Below are 12,917 nucleotides of genomic sequence, written 5' to 3'. Positions count from 1 at the left end.
GTGAGTGAAACAACACGACTGACATGACAGCAGGAAGAAGTGAGGCCTTAAAGACGGAGCTAACAGATCATCACTGGGATGAAGTGTGTGCTGACGTTCCTGATCAGGCACACAGTGTCTCTGAAATCCCTCCTTAGAATCACATCATAAACTCTGTCCTGTTAGGAAATGTTGCTTAAAGATGAGGAGAAAGAAAAGCTGTGGATGACTAAAGGTCTGCAGACGACACGCAGGAAGAAAAATCCACTTTAGAAGCAGTTTTTACTGCAGAGAAGCAGAGACAGTGAAGGCAGCAGGATCCCTCCTTCATCAATGTTCACCAATATCAGAGAAATAATCTGTGAAACTATGTGATTCCTGTGTGAGTCCTTCTCCACAAAGAGTGGCCTCAACATGGCGCCTGTGTTCAGCTTGGCCTCTGTTGCTCCTCCATGTGTTTGTGGACTGTTTCCTTTTATTGTTTCTTATCTTATCATCTCAGCTCTGATATAGCCTGATGGTGTATTTGCTACTCGTATTTACAGTTCACATACTTTGTTGAATATCAAAGTATGTATGGAAAAAACTTTTGACAGCTGGCAGAGCTACTACCAAGGTTTCCCTCCGCCGTTTGTTTGCCCTCCGCCTTCTCCAGACTACCTGTACCTGTTCTTGGCTCCAAGCAAAAGCCCAGGAGCAAGACAAGCTGAAGAAGATCGTCTAGAAGGGGCTGTAGGTCTGGTGTTCAGGCCAAAAGCAAATGCGCCCGACAGAGGGGATTTCTTCGGCTCCATGGTGGAGAACGTCTCCGGTATTTGGTACCGGTCCCCCTACAGGACACGGATAATGCTGATCTGCTACCACCTACCCAACTGTGCATTAGGGCCTAACAGAAAATTTACCTGGACCGGCAACATATCTCGAGATACCGGAGAATGAATGTATTCACCTTAATGAGCTCTGTCTGGTCGGCTGTCACTTCATCGGGACTCCGCGTTTGGACCGTCATGGTGGTGGATTTGCCACTGTTTTCCGGGACAATTTCTCCTGCAGAGCTTTGGACTCTGAGACTTTCCTTCCTTTGAATCACAACTTCTTAAGGTCCGTTCATCAAATATACTGTGTTTCACCGCCCTCCCGGACCTGCTGGTGTTTTTTATCCAGGATTTCACAAACTTTTTATGCTCTATTATTAAACTGGAGAAAGTGATTCTCTTGGCTCTGAGATTCTCTTGGCTCTCGGTGAAGGCGGTCGCACTTTTTCTCCTCTCCTCCTTCCCCTTATCTTCCCTGCTTAGCCTCTTGTGTCCTTGTCTTGTCTCGTGTGCATTACTTTTCCCTCGAACAGTCTCTCACTGTCGTTCTCTAAAACCTAAAAGAGAATTATGGATTTGATCAACTGGTCTCTGAATGCTATTGACACCCTTTAACAAGAAGTCTGGGCTCGGGAGAGCCCGAGTGCCCTGGAGGGACTTTCCCTGCCGGATACACGATGGACGGGTGGCAGACCTTGAGGATCTTGTGCCTGGCGGGACTGTCAATCGAGGACGCTGAAGATATCTACCTATTCGGAACCATGATAACAGGGTTCGTGCTGATCGGAGCTGGCTTGGCCCTGACTTATCGGAGAAATAAGAGAGCGGAACCGGCTGTTCAAACCCCCCCAAAGCTGACCGCTGGAATTGAAGCGATGGGACGAGGCGCGACCTCTCACACCGAACGCAGCATGGTTAACACCTTGGAGACGCTTACAGCTGCCGTGAAGACTCAAAATAACACCACTGAGCGTATGATGGGATACATCAGAGAGGGGCCTGCTCACAATGACACCCTTGAGCGAAAGTTGGATCACATCGCAGAACGGCTCACTGCAGCTGAGGGGTCTCAGAATCAAAAGAATGACAACACCACGGAACAGAAGTTTGATACCATCATGAGGAGGCTCGCAGCGCTCCAACGGGAGATCGAGAGACCAGCGTCAGAGTGCTAAATTCGGAGCTGCTCGCATAAAGGAGAAATCAACAATATTCAACATATGGACACCACGGCGCCAGCTGCTCAGGCCCAAGGCTGGAGCCCACCAAAACAACTCCCTGATAACGACTGTGTGATGACTGTTCTTCCCATCCCATGCAAGGCCACCTGGGTTGGCTGGCAGACTGTTTACTTTGCCTGATAGGGCGAAGGACACTGTCTCAGCTGGACTCTGGACACGCACACACACACACTTACACTGATAAGCACGCACTCATCCCCATCCCTTTCCAAACGCCTTCGATGCTTGTTTCCTGCGGGGGAGGACGGCGGGTCTGCGTGCCGCGCTGAAATGGTAGCGCTGTGCAGGACGACTGCTGTGTTCCTTCGGATTACCCACCACCCCCCTACCCAACCCCTGTGGCTTGTCACGTGCTCTAATGTTGTGATGTGGACATTTATGTGCTCTCTGTGCAGAGGAGTTTTTTTTTTGTTTCCTGTTCTCATGCTGTCCTCCCATAGGTGCCCAGCGTGAGAAGAGGTCTCTTTTTTTCCTCTTGTACTTTTCCCATTGTTGTGTAATTTTTCAGTGTTTTCTCTGCAACGCTGCCGATCTCCAACTGTGATGTTTTTCGTTGTGTGTGTAAGTCGGGGGGTCCTATTCCTCTGCGGGGCAACCTGCATATGGCCAATAAAGCATTCATTCAATTCAATTCAATTCAATTCTTGATGATCGGCAATTTCAACCTGCATTGGGATGACCTTGGCTTTAGCATGGCCTCTGACTTTTCCATTTCAGACTCTTTTAATTTTAACCAGCATGTCTCTGGTCCCACTCACGTTCAAGGCCACACCTTGGACCTCGTGTTTTCTCTTGGCTTAGACATAACTGATCTCTGTGTTAAGGATGTACAGGTGAGTGACCATTCTTGTGTTATTTTTAACCTCAGCTTCCCTCAGGACACACCACCATCCAATCTCTTGTTCAATAAGCGGTTCATAGATCAGGATGTTTCCCTGAAGTTTTCTGATTTATTAGATCCTCATGTGATCAGAGGCTGCACTGATGCTGAAGTTGCTACACAGTGTTTAATAATCATTGTTTGGAGATATTAAATTCAGTGGCACCTTTAAAAACTTTCATGGCTTCCCCAAAAACTGTGTGAAACTTGGAAATTCACAAATCTTCATCCTTAGTTGATTTATTTCTGCTGGTTTTCCTGTTTGAAACACAAACGTCTTTTATCACTTTGTTGTTCTTCTTCATGCAGCATTTTAATATTTCAGCACTAAACTGATGTTTCTTCAAAGCTAATTTCAACCTGTTGAAGTCATGACTGAAAGTGCAGACTGAGAGTGGATCACATGATGTTTAAGGTGTGTCATGTGACATGTTCAGTATTGTCACACATGTCTAGATTGTCCCTGATATCATAGCTGCTCAAACACTGATGATTATATTTGAAGCATTATTACTGATGGCAGCAAAGTTTGAATGGAGCTCTCTGTCTGTGCTGATTTGTCGCCCTCTGGAGGTGAAAATACAAACTGCATGATGTCACTGTAACCACCACAGTGACAGGAAGTGTTTTTATGACCGAAACACTGAAATGATGCTCAGACGTGTTAAACGCTGCTGCTGTGCTACATTTGTCATTTCCTGCTTTCACTACCATCCATGTCAAAGCGCTGAAGTCATCTGATCACTTTAATGCAGTAAAACAGGAGCTGTAAATCTGACATTTATTTACTGTCATCACAAACACACACAGCTGGATTAGCAACCAGACAAAGGGCTGAAAAGATGAAAATCAGCATTTGATTATTATTATTATATATACTGTTTTTGTGGAGGCACTTTTCTATCTGACAGTGCTGAAGCAGCGCTGAAGTCATCTGATCACTAATGCAGTAAAACAGGAGCTGCCGTCACTGATCACATGACTCTGAGGGTTGTTTCCAGCACCTCGCTGAATCTGAGCCATGAAGATTTAAGGCAGCTCTGAAGGCAAAGAAGGTCTGAGCCTGTGTTAGCAAGATGTACCTAATAAAGTGGCAGCAAGGACTCAGTCAGTAATGATCAGAGCCAGCAGGGGGCAGCACACAGAGGTGAGGTGCTGTCAGAGAAGCAGGCTGACATCAGACTGGTCATATTCCATCATCTATACCTGAAATAATAAACAAGCACACAGCCAGAGTTTCTGTTTCGCTGCAGGGTCTCTTTGTTCTTCACATACGTGTTGAGCCGAGTGTAAATCCTGAGGCTGAGCGGCCTTTGTACACACACACACTTCTAAGCAGGGGCCCGTTCTTCGTACCTCGCTCACTACATCCAAGATCAAATGACACATCCAAGATCAAATCATTGCGCCAACTCTGAGCTCGCTATTCCGGTTCTCCGAACACACCTGCTGTTGACGATTAGTACAGCTGGATGAAGTAATGTGAGATCACTGGGTGTCGTAAAAGGGGCTACGCATCGATAGTAGAAACATTGATAGGCAACCCTTTGATTGGTCGGCGAAAATGGCGAAGGAGCGCGCTCGGTATTTTGCGGCAGCAGAGCAAGAACTCTTGAGTGAGGGATTTCAGGAGTTTCAGAGTTTAATCAGAACGCAAGGGAACACTGCAAAGGCTGCAAAAGCAAGGAGAGAGGGCTGGCAGAAAGTTGCTGACAAATCAAACTCGTAGGTAATTTAATAATAATAATAATAATAATGGAGTGGATTTATATATAGCGCTTTCCAAGGCACCCAAAGCGCTTTACAATGCCACTATTCAGTCACTCTCACATTCACACACTGGTGGAAGCAGCTACGGTTGTAGCCACAGCTGCCCTGGGACAGACTGACAGAAGCCAGGCTGCCATATCGCGCCATTGGCCCCTCTGGCCAACACCAGTAGGCGGTAGGGTTAAGTAAATAATACCCTCACGGGAATATCGATATCTCTCAATGAGCACACTGTCGCGCTGAGCTAAAGGATCCTGTCTATCCCACAATATACGCTGGATTCTGAGGACTCTCCTTATCAATCTTGCACCTTCCGCAATGGGTTGCTCGCGTATACGGACAGGACATGGCTGCGACAGGCTTCCCAAATCCACCTTCGCTTTTATAGCCGTGGTCTCTCATCTTGATTACACGAAGTAATTTACAATTACTACTCTGAAATATGAATTACATCTGTAATAATCACATACATGTAATAGAATGTTAATAGTACATTTCCCTTTTTTAGGAAATGACCTGTATGTATCTGTGTGACATCAATAAAAGGATCAAGTGCTGCATTATCTTTAGTTACATTGATAATATTTATTTATGGTGAAACAGTGGTGGAATATCGCTGTTGCTTTCGTATAAATGAAGCAGACATACCTGCGTGGCCGCGATCTAATCCTGTTTACATAAAGTAAACCTGCTCCCGAGCAGGTTTACGCTTACGGCTCTGTTGCTATGACAGCAAGTCCCGGATGAGCTTCGGAGAACCGAACGATCCAGGATCAGGCGAAATCGTCAACAATCTCATCCAGCTAACTCACTTAGCGAGGTACGAAGAACGGGCCCCAGGGCAAAGCTGTCAGCACAAACAAGAAGTGAAGAAAAATCCAGGCAGCCGGCCTGTGTCTGTCCAACCAGTCAGAGAGCTCTTTACATGTCAAGTTAATGTCAAGGCTAGTTTGCATTGCAGCAGGATTTTTAAAATAAAGTTGCAAATCCAGCTGCTAATCCAAATGTTAATCCCTGAGCTAATCTGTGAGCCAACAGGAAAGGGATTTAAATGAGGAGTGGATTCGCCACTTTAAAACACTTTTTAAAAATTATTTTTTTAACATGGAATTCAAAAATAAATGTACAAATTTATTCTACAATTCATGATTTAAGCACAGAATTCTTTATTTCGATGCGCGTGGTTCTTGTGATCCCCCATAAATTTCATATATACAACATTGTTTTTAATGAGCAGCTTCAGGTTTTGATCCTGTTCTTCTTCACTTAGACGACATCATCTTCACATTTTAATGTTTTACAATGACAAAAGATCAGAAACAATTACCGAGTCTGCATGAAAATATAGATGTACAACTTGTAGACTTGTGTCACTTCTATGTTTGGAACGTGACAGAGTCTGAGTTAGAAATCTGTGGCTCATGACTGATTGTTCTAGTACGGATCTAAAAGCCCAACATAAAGCAATAACAGATCAAAATATTACATAATACATAACATACATAAATAATCTATATACTTCATGTCAATGATCTGTGTGTGTGCTGGTTGAAGGCCTGACATCAGTATCACGTCACCTGTGAGCAGCGAGCAGAGAACAGGTGAGTGTTTATATTAATAACCTCCACAGATGTTGGCAGATTATGATCAGATTATCAGCTGGAACTAAATGATGATTCAAGTCCCTTCATCATGAATCTGAGCCTCAAATATAGAAAAAATTACTTTTATCATTTCATCTTCATCTTTACCCTAAAATATCTACAAACATGTCTAACACAGGCAGCATTTATCATCATTGAAAGCTTCAGGTGAACATTTCATCCAGCTGTTGTCGATGGCGCAGGCGTACTGCTCCTGAAGATACTTCCTGTCAAATTTCGGTCCAGTAGAGTGATCTCTGAGACAACCATCGAAGTGAAGAGTGGCTTTAAACCTGGAGGAGAGGAGCACCAGGGACAGAGCCAAGGTCACCACAGAGAACGGGACGCTTTCATATTCCCGTCCTGGGAGGATGAACGGGATGACGATGCGGTTCCTTCCTGGTGGGCCGTGTTTAGCTGAGAGAGACTCAAAGTATTTCCACACTCCATCATCATCTCTAAGAGGGCTAACCATGATGTTTGGGACCATCTGTGCTCCAGCTTTCTTCAGTGAGTTCCAGTGATCTGGCAGGTTCACAGGTCGATGTTTGTCATCAGGAATGGTACAGCCTTCTTTCCTACAGGAAAAAACTCTGTGCTGAGGCCTCAGTTTTCCTGTAGCGACACCGTACTCTAAACCAGAAGTGATGCAGTTCCAGGGAGAATACAGGAGCACGTCAGTGATGGTGGGCAGAGGCAGGTAACAGCTGGCTGGGATCATGAAGTCTCTGATTTCTCCATGAGCCATAAAGGTGATGTGAACATCATCGCTGTGGTTCTTCTTCTCCTCCTCATCAATGTGTTTCTTCAGGAAGTCAAACATGTCTGTGAGTTTGCTGAAGGCGTCAGACTCTGAGTTTTTTCTCAGCCACTGCAGGACGACTTCATCTGTGCAGCTTCTCATTGCCAGCTTTGTCAGTCTTTGCCTTTCACCACAGCTGCTCAGTCTGCCTGCTCTGCAGTGTGTAGATAACCTCTGAAACAATTTGCTGAAACAGGAATTATAGAAAAAACATTTTAAGCACAGCAAATATTTAATCTGTCCACAGATCCTGAAACAAAACACAGAGAAAATCTTCTCGTTTCATTTCACTCCTTGCTTCCAGACTTACTCCAGTTCCTCGTTTCTGTCCATCTCCTCAGAGGAAGTTTGACTGTCTTTAACGTTGTCCTTCAGGTGCTTCCTGTGGTCAATAATCGACAGCATGTGGGTCAGATCTCAGGTACATAAATACAGACTCTTGGCTTATCTTCGGTATTTTGAAAAGCTTGCAGTAAAAACTGATCAGAGTTCAGTTAAAGATTATTTCGTTGCTGGGAAACAAACACTCTTTGCACACATGTGTCCTCAAACTGACAGAAGAAGAACGTTTATGCATCATAGACGTCGTTTATTTGTCTGATTTAAACCTGAATTAAATCCTAACAACAACTAGCTGCTCTTTGTATCCATGCTTCGTGCTTGGTTGGTTAACTGTTGATGACATTTACACCATAGTGTATGAATGTTCAGTTATGGAGCAGCCTGCTCATCAGGTGGACAAACTAACAAAAGAACATTTCAGAAAGACAAAAGCGTCCGCTTACCTGCTCCAAAACGTCCACTCTGACCCCGTGCAGCCTGTGGAATAGAACAGAATAGAGCTTTAGTCGTGGCACGCCACCATGCTGCAGGTCTCTGATTGGCTGACTAGACGAGCTGTATGGTATGAAAGTACCTGGACAGACACCAAATGAAAGTAAAACCTGAGCGGGGATTCCCCAAATGTGAAAACAAAAGTAACAACATGACTCAGAGTTTCAGGACAAAGAGCTCAGCGGCAGCTGCGGTCACATTCATGAACACGAAGTCGGGCCTCTACACCAACGTGACCGTACGGATTACATCTGCCCATCACGGGCGGATTTAATAGCCCTTCCCACAGCCACAGGTGTCAGTGGCTCCACCTTTGTGATGAACCCACACCTGTTTGCTGCATCTTACTTCTGTTTCACGTGGTTCTTTGTTTTCTGCTTTGGCTGCGAGAAACAGATTTTTGTTATAAAACTTTACATACAGATGCTGCTATAAGTGTGTTTACAACCTCTCTCTCCCACAGCGTGTCTGTGTCCTGTCTTCCTCACCCAACCACCAGCCGGTTGCGGCAGATGGCCCCGCCCCTCCCTGAGTCTTCCTGTTAAAGGGAGTTTTTCCTTCCCACTGTCTCCAAAGGTCTTGCTCATAGGGGGTCATATGATTGTTGGGTTTTCTCTGCATGTATTATTATTATTGTAGGGTCTACCTTACAGTATAAATCACCTCTTGTGATTTGATGCTGTAGAAATAAAATTAAATTACATCTTTATTCTTTCTCTTCTTTTATCATTTAAAAATAATTAAAACAAAGATGACGCAGTCGGCCATGTTCCCCACGTCCTGTTTTATTAGGAGCAATTAAAAAGCTGAGGCGTCGCCCTGAAGCCTGACCTTTGTTCATTTGTTAGTGAGCTCACTAAAAGCTGACAGAGACAAACTCTGATTGTGTTTGTGCTGCTCACAATTTACTGGAACACACTCAGCTGTGAGCTGTGCTCAGATTTAGTGTTAGCAACAGAAAATATTGGAGAAAATCAGTGTAACAACACGACTGACATGACAGCAGGAAGAAGTGAGGCCTTAAAGACGGAGCTAACAGATCATCACTGGGATGAAGTGTGTGCTGACGTTCCTGATCAGGCACACAGTGTCTCTGAAATCCCTCCTTAGAATCACATCATAAACTCTGTCCTGTTAGGAAATGTTGCTTAAAGATGAGGAGAAAGAAAAGCTGTGGATGACTAAAGGTCTGCAGACGACACGCAGGTAGAAAAATCCACTTTAGAAGCAGTTTTTACTGCAGAGAAGCAGAGACAGTGAAGGCAGCAGGATCCCTCCTTCATCAATGTTCACCAATATCAGAGAAATGATCTGTGAAACTATGTGATTCCTGTGTGAGTCCTTCTCCACAAAGAGTGGCCTCAACATGGCGCCTGTGTTCAGCTTGGCCTCTGTTGCTCCTCCATGTGTTTGTGGACTGTTTCCTTTTATTGTTTCTTATCTTATCATCTCAGCTCTGATATAGCCTGATGGTGTATTTGCTACTCGTATTTACAGTTCACATACTTTGTTGAGTATCAAAGTATGTATGGAAAAAACTTTTGACAGCTGGCAGAGCTACTACCAAGGTTTCCCTCCGCCGTTTGTTTGCCCTCCGCCCTCTCCAGACTACCTGTACCTGTTCTTGGCTCCAAGCAAAAGCCCAGGAGCAAGACAAGCTGAAGAAGAACGTACAGAAGGGGTTGTAGGTCTGGTGTTCAGGCCAAAAGCAAATGCGCCCGACAGAGGGGATTTCTTCGGCTCCATGGTGGAGAACGTCTCCGGTATTTGGTACCGGTCCCCCTACAGGACACGGATAATGCTGATCTGCTACCACCTACCCAACTGTGCATTAGGGCCTAACAGAAAATTTACCTGGACCGGCAACATATCTCGAGATACCGGAGAATGAATGTATTCACCTTAATGAGCTCTGTCTGGTCGGCTGTCACTTCATCGGGACTCCGCGTTTGGACCGTCATGGTGGTGGATTTGCCACTGTTTTCCGGGACAATTTCTCCTGCAGAGCTTTGGACTCTGAGACTTTCCTTCCTTTGAATCACAACTTCTTAAGGTCCGTTCATCAAATATACTGTGTTTTACCGCCCTCCCGGACCTGCTGGTGTTTTTTATCCAGGATTTCACAAACTTTTTATGCTCTATTATTAAACTGGAGAAAGTGATTCTCTTGGCTCTGAGATTCTCTTGGCTCTCGGTGAAGGCGGTCGCACTTTTTCCCCTCTCCTCCTTCCCCTTATCTTCCCTGCTTAGCCTCTTGTGTCCTTGTCTTGTCTCGTGTGCATTACTTTTCCCTCGAACAGTCTCTCACTGTCGTTCTCTAAAACCTAAAAGAGAATTATGGATTTGATCAACTGGTCTCTGAATGCTATTGTCACCCTCTTCTCAACGAGAAGTCTGGGCTCGGGAGAGCCCGAGTGCCCTGGAGGGACTTTCCCTGCCGGATACACGATGGACGGGTGGCAGACCTTGAGGATCTTGTGCCTGGCGGGACTGTCAATCGAGGACGCTGAAGATATCTACCTATTCGGAACCATGATAACAGGGTTCTTGCTGATCGGAGCTGGCTTGGCCCTGACTTATCGGAGAAATAAGAGAGCGCAACCGGCTTTTCAAACCCCCCCAAGGCTGCCCGCTGGAATTGAAGCGATGGGACGAGGCGCGACCTCTCACACCGAACGCAGCATGGTTAACACCTTGGAGACGCTTACAGCTGCCGTGAAGACTCAAACTAACACCACTGAGCGGATGATGGGATACATCAGAGAGGGGCCTGCTCACAATGACACCCTTGAGCGAAAGTTGGAAAACATCTCAGAACGGCTCACTGCAGTTGTGGGGTCTCAGAATCAAAAGAATGACAACACCACGGAACAGAAGTTTGATACCATCATGAGGAGGCTCGCAGCGCTCCAACGGGAGATCGAGAGACCAGCGTCAGAGCGCTAAATTCGGAGCTGCTTGCATAAAGGAGAAATCAACAATATTCAACATATGGACACCACGGCGCCAGCTGCTCAGGCCCAAGGCTGGAGCCGACCAAAACAACTCCCTGATAACGACTGTGTGATGACTGTTCTTCCCATCCCATGCAAGGCCACCTGGGTTGGCTGGCAGACTGTTTACTTTGCCTGATAGGGCGAAGGACACTGTCTCAGCTGGACTCTGGACACGCACACACACACACTTACACTGATAAGCACGCACTCATCCCCCTCCCTTCCAAACGCCTTCGATGCTTGTTTCCTGCGGGGGAGGACGGCGGGTCTGCGTGCCGCGCTGAAATGGTAGCGCTGTGCAGGACGACTGCTGTGTTCCTTCGGATTACCCACCACCCCCCTACCCAACCCCTGTGGCTTGTCATGTGCTCTGATGTTGTGATGTGGACATTTATGTGCTCTCTGTGCAGAGGAGTTTTTTTGTTTCCTGTTCTCATGCTGTCCTCCCATAGGTGCCCAGCGTGAGAAGAGGTCTCCTTTTTTCCTCTTGTACTTTTCCCATTGTTGTGTAATTTTTCAGTGTTTTCTCTGCAACGCTGCCGATCTCCGACTGTATTCCCATGTGATGTTTTCGTTGTGTGTGTAAGTCGGGGGGGGGGGGGGGGGGGGGGGGGTCCTATTCCTCTGCGGGGCAACCTGCATATGGCCAATAAAGCATTCATTCAATTCAATTCAATTCAATTCTTGATGATCGGCAATTTCAACCTGCATTTGGATGACCTTGGCTTTAGCATGGCCTCTGACTTTTCCATTACAGATTCTTTTAATTTTAACCAGCATGTCTCTGGTCCCACTCACGTTCAAGGCCACATCTTGGACCTCGTGTTTTCTCTTGGCTTAGACATAACTGATCTCTGTGTTAAGGATGTACAGGTGAGTGACCATTCTTGTGTTATTTTTAACCTCAGCTTCCCTCAGGATACACCACCATCCAATCTCTTGTTCAATAAGCGGTTCATAAATCAGGATGTTTCCCTGAAGTTTTCTGATTTATTAGATCCTCATGTGATCAGAGGCTGCACTGATGCTGAAGTTGCTACACAGTGTTTAATAATCATTGTTTGGAGATATTAAATTCAGTGGCACCTTTAAAAACTTTCATGGCTTCCCCAAAAAGAGCTCATCCGTGGATAAATGATGACATAACGTAAGTCAAAAGACTCTGTAGGAAAGCAGAACACCTTTGGAAATTAACTAAACTTGAAGTTCACAGGGTCAGCCTTAGAGAACTTTGGGTTTCTCTGCACGAAAACCTTTGACCTCTGTCCTCTATATCTGAGAGTGATGACTTTCTAAACTTCTTTGTGGATAAAGTTAATAATGTCCGTATGAGCATTGGTGCTCATGCGACCAGTCCGACAGTCTCGGTCGTTGTGTCCTTGGGCAAGACACTTCACCCGTTGCCTTCTGGTGGTGGTCAGAGGGCCCGGTGGCGCCAGCGTCCGGCAGCCTCGCCTCTGTCAGTGCGCCCCAGGGTGGCTGTGGCTACAATGTAGCTGCCATCACCAGTGTGTGAATGTGTGTGTGAATGGGTGGATGACTTAATGTGTGTAAAGCACTTTGGGGTCCTTAGGGACTAAGTAAAGCGTTATACAAATACAGGCCATTTACAACCAGCAGATGATGGAGGATCTTTGTCCCTCCATTCAAGGAGGAGCAGTGCGGAGGCCCAGCACTTTATTAAGACATGATCATTGTCTGAAATTTCATGTCTCATTAATCTGGAGAGTTCCCTTTTATCTCTGCTCCTGACTGTAATTAAGAAGACATGTCACTTTGTTTCAAAAGCAGCTGCAGACAGCAGAGGGCAGTGCTGCTCTGTAAATCCAACCGAAAACGAGCTTAAAGAGTGCGTCTCAATTCAGGGGATGCATCTTTCGGACGTCGCATTTGAAGGCCGATTGTCGCTACCCGATCCGTACTGGAAACCTGATCCGTATCACGCATTCACAAATCT

At 45.8% G+C, this 12,917-nt stretch overlaps 1 long non-coding RNA gene across 1 annotated transcript; it reads right to left on the bottom strand.

The window, feature by feature from the left end:
* Positions 1-7,233: 7,233 nt before the first annotated feature.
* On the bottom strand, positions 7,234-7,983 carry LOC143415614 (uncharacterized). Its single transcript, XR_013096034.1, has 3 exons — positions 7,916-7,983; positions 7,441-7,512; positions 7,234-7,317 (listed from the first exon to the last, which is right to left on the bottom strand). It is a non-coding gene; the product is annotated as an uncharacterized LOC143415614 (long non-coding RNA).
* Positions 7,984-12,917: the final 4,934 nt, after the last annotated feature.

The sequence above is a fragment of the Maylandia zebra genome, unplaced genomic scaffold (assembly GCF_041146795.1).
Source record: "Maylandia zebra isolate NMK-2024a unplaced genomic scaffold, Mzebra_GT3a scaffold01, whole genome shotgun sequence".
NCBI classification, from domain to species: domain Eukaryota; kingdom Metazoa; phylum Chordata; class Actinopteri; order Cichliformes; family Cichlidae; genus Maylandia; species Maylandia zebra.
Note: the sequence above shows the minus strand (reverse complement) of the source record. Positions and strands in the feature narration are given on the sequence as shown.